Source organism: Chrysochloris asiatica, unplaced genomic scaffold, assembly GCF_000296735.1.
Source record: "Chrysochloris asiatica unplaced genomic scaffold, ChrAsi1.0 scaffold00381, whole genome shotgun sequence".
In the NCBI taxonomy this organism is placed as follows: domain Eukaryota; kingdom Metazoa; phylum Chordata; class Mammalia; order Afrosoricida; family Chrysochloridae; genus Chrysochloris; species Chrysochloris asiatica.
This window is the reverse complement of record NW_006408899.1, coordinates 228,915-233,465: the sequence shown is the minus strand read 5'-3', so window position 1 is coordinate 233,465 and position 4,551 is coordinate 228,915. Positions and strand designations below refer to the sequence as shown.

Sequence of the window (4,551 nt, the reverse complement as noted above, 5' to 3'; positions counted from 1 at the left end):
TGTAAAGATTTAAAGTCTCAAAAACCCTACACAGAGTTGCTATGAGTCACAATTGACTCAACAGCAGTGGGTCTCTCTTTCTTATTTTATTAGGAAGAGTCTTGGTGGTACAACAGCTAAGCACTTGGTTGCTAACTGAAAGATGATGCTATAGGATGAAAACGTGATTATCTGTTCCTGTTAAGATTATAGTCTAGAAATCTCTGAGTGGAATTCTACTCCGTCACATGGTGTCATCATGAGTTAGAATTAATTTGATAGACCCAACAACAACCATAGAATATTAGAAGATATATGCATTTAAGCTAAGATAGGAAAGTGAATCTTGGCTAAGTGTCTTAGAAAGCTCACTAGAATGGGCAAAAATCACACGTTGTAAATTGATTTGATGAATAAAATTATTGTTTGTTGCTGTTGTCATTCAATGCCATTGAGTCAGTTCCAGTTCATAACAACACTGTATATATAGGGTTTCCAAGTAGCACCTGGTGGATTTCAACCTCTAACCTTGTAATTAGTCATCCAGTGCTTATCCTATAGCACCACATCAGGACTCCAAAATTATTACGTAAATATTAATTTGAAAAAAACAATGAAATATACTCACAGACAATGCCTCCAATACAGGGAAGCATATATAACATGAGAAGAAAACAATTCTGCATTCTTGAAAATCAAGAGTTAAAATTCCAATTATCCCATAAAATATGCATACCACACCAATCATAATCTGAGCTACCTAGATAATAGACAAAACAAACACAAATATTAGCCACCCAATTTAACAAAACAACAGGGCAATACAGTTTTAAAAACAGCAGTGAATATTTTCCAGAAGAAGGAAACACTTTGCCCAAAATATTCTGGTCACCCATAGGATTAATGTTGCAAGCAATAAAAAATTATTCTCAGAGTCAGTTGCAATGGAATCTGTTTGCTTTTAATGGCCAGCTTTTAGTGAGTCAGCCTTACACCAAGAAGTTTTAGTACTGTGAGGCTGGTTCAGTGAAAATACACTTCCTTTTTACTCCCTTCACAATGAATCCCTCTGTGCCAACCATCTCAATCCATCCTCCAAATATCTCCAGTCCCTCCTCCTACAAAGTTTTGTATTAATGAGACTTACTTACCCCCAGTACTTCTAGATTTTTCTTCAGGAAATTTTGTACCTCCTTATGCATGCATCCTGAGGCATCAGGTACTTCTGTCTTTCCCAACATAGAATCTTGGTTTTGTGTGACAGGAATGTCCACAACAGTTTCTCCAGAATCCAGAGTTTTGCTCATTCTGTAATAGCAATATCAACTTATTAATAACATTAGATATTTATCTGTCATATGTAAAATATCATGTTGCTATTGTAAAGGAGGAGTCCTGGTGTGGTGCTAGAGGATAATGCACTAGATTGCAAGGTCAGTTTGAACCAAAAGGTCTACAGTTCAAACCCACCAGTCACTCCTTGGAAACCCTATACAGGGTCACTATGGGTCAGAATCAACTTGACGATACTTAACATCAACAACAATTGTAAAGTAAGTAGAAACTAATCTTCCTTTGTTGTTGTTGTTAAGTGCCGTGGAGTTAGTTCTTACTCATAGTGACTCATAGTATAGGGTTTCTGAAGAGTAGCTGGTGAGATTTTACTACCCACCTTGAAGTTCAAACTGGCCATGCGGTTCAGCACATTATCCCACAACACCACAGCATGAGCTTTCTTTAGTTGAGTTCTTTTTCTTAGATGAAGGGAAGTCATTGGCTGAGTGATATTCTTATGCCCATACTACTAACTTTGATAGCAACAGCATATGTCAACGTGAATGAGGCTGCCGTGGGTGTTACCAAGTTGGTGCCTTCGAGTTAGTATCAATCCACAGTGACCCTATGCACAACAGAACAAAGCACTGCCTTGGTCTGCACCAACCTCACAATCATTACCAGGCCTAAACTCATTGCCGCTGTCACTGTGCCAATGAATGAGGATGGAAAATATCAAATCATAGGTAGCTATGGGATCCTGGTATGGTGACACAACTATGATAAGCACTAAACTGCTCAAATGAAAAGGCTAATGATTCAATGCACTGTGAACCACAAGGTTGGCAGTTCAATCTCACCAGCTGTTCTGTGAGAGCAAGATAAACTTTCTACTGTTTCAAAGATGTACAGCCTCAGAAACAAAATACAGGGTTAATATGAGTTATCTAGGGCACTAAACAACATGAGATGGAATTAACTCAACTGATCTTAACAATAACAACAAATGGAGTCAAAACAACCTGGAAATTAAAGGCAGGTAACGTAGTGTGGTGCTGTGGGTTAATGTGCCAGACTGCAAAACCACTTGAACTGCAATGTTGGTGGTTTAAGTTCACAAGTTGCTCCTTGGAAACCCTATACAGGGTCGCTATGGGTCAGAATCGACTCGATGGCACTTAACAACAACAACAACCCCATTAATATATTGCTTTCTTGGAGAACAAACAAGATGGCAGATAGGGCAGAAGTGCAGTGAGGAGCTTCATCAGCAACAACACAGAATACCAGACCAAGCAGGCTTAGGGGATGGTCCCAGAAATCTGAACTACATTTAAAGGAATATTTAGAAAATTGGAAGGCTTACAGAAAATGGAATTTGTATCAGAAGCAAAAAATCCAGTGCTTTCTAATCAAGGTGCTCAGCTGCTCCCTGAGTGGCCATCTTGAGAGACACCCAATGGGGGAAGGATCAGAGCAGCCACGGATGCCTGACAGAACCAGGGAGAAAACGGTGTAGACATTCTTTTTCTGTATCTGTTCATTGACATCGTGCTGTCTGTGCACCTCCATTCTGGTGACTAGAGGGGATGCCTGAGTGAGTGGACACCCCACCCCCACCCTTGGAAGGTTCTGTTACACATGTGCACAGATCTGCTCGAAATTTAAATGGACAGTTTCCACCTAAAACCAAATGTCAGTGAATAACGGCCACAGCTGGCCCTAAACTGTTTATCACTACAAAAAAGGCCTGAACAGGGGTTGTGGAGCAAGGCAGGCAGACTAAAAAGAAAATAGGCCAAAAATTAAATCCTGAGTTACGTCACAATGACTAACAATGGCATTTTGAAATTTCTAAGGAAGAAAAGTAAAAAGGAAAGCCCACCTCCTGATCACATCAACCTGGAGGAAATCAGAAAGTATAAAAAAAAACAAACAAACAAAAAAAAAACACACACTCATCTGAGTATTAAGGCTACAGCTAACTATTGAATATTCCTCCAAAACAAAAACAGATGACCATATCAGCACATGTCCAAAAATGAGGAAAAGTTACTGAGACAAATGAACTGGAGCTAGACCTATACTCCATACCGGAAGATGGTCAGGTTTTGGAAATGCCTGAGAAGGAATTCAGAAAAATGATTGTAAAATGTATCAAAACACTTTACAATGAAGTTGAAAAGAATAAGGAAGAAGTCAGGAAAGCATTACAGGAGCAATCAAATAAGATAGATACAGAATTGGAAACAACTCAAAACCTACAGAAAGTGGTCCAAACTATTAATAATAGAATATCAGTGATGGACAATACACTGAAAGGGCAAAGGAGTAGAATTGAAGAGATGGAAGCCAGAACTAGTGAGCTGGAAGATAAATCTCTCAATACTAATAAAATAGAAGAACAAGCAGGGAAAAGGATTTAAAAAAAAAAACCTGAAGAAAGTCTCAGATTCATGTTAGACAACATGAAGAGGAATAACTTAAGAATTATCAGCATTCCAGAACAGGAAGAATCACACAAGTCTACAGAGGAGATCATTGAAGAGACACTGGAAGAAAATTTCCTTAACATTCTGAAAAGCAAAAAGATAAGCATTCAAGAAGCTCAACGAACACCAGGAAGGAAGGATAGATCCAAAAGAAAATCACCAAGACATATGATAATCAAGTTCTCTAAAACCAAAGACAAGAACAGAGTCCTGAAAGCAGTTAGGGAAAAGGGAAGTGTTATATAGAAAGGCAAGCAAATCAGAGTAAGCTCAACAGAAACCATGCAGGCAAGAAGACAATGGGGAGACGTATAAAACACTGAAAGATAAAAACTGCCAACCAAGAATCCACTACCCAGCAAAGCTGTCAAATACAACAGTGTAATCAAAACATTCCAGGATAAACAGAAGTTAAGGGAGTTTTCCAAAGCCAAGCCTCCATTGAAAAACATCCTAAAGGGAGTTCTGTGGACTGAGAACCAACAAGAACAGACAACAATCAGAGATTGATGTATGTTGCAGAATCACCCAGAACTCAATCGACAAATGGAAGGGTCAAGAACAGAATAAAACTATAAGAACAAATTCAGAAGATCTGGGAGGTCAGTCTATGCTCAAGATAATTACAATGTGAAAGAAAGTAAAGACAGAGGAACAGAAATCCAAATGGTGAGAAGGTCAGCTAGATTACAGGATAAAATAGACTGTCTTAAATGGAGGGGAAAGTTAATAAGATAACCACAACTGTGGGGTTGGGGTGAGAGGTTTAGGGGAAGGTGGAGAGAGGTGACGGTAGAGCACAGGG

General features: G+C 38.9%; 1 pseudogene; it reads right to left on the bottom strand.

Annotated features, from left to right (window-relative positions):
• LOC102832994 overlaps window positions 1-1,286 on the bottom strand; it is a 121,246-nt pseudogene extending 119,960 nt beyond the window's left edge.
• Window positions 1,287-4,551: the final 3,265 nt, after the last annotated feature.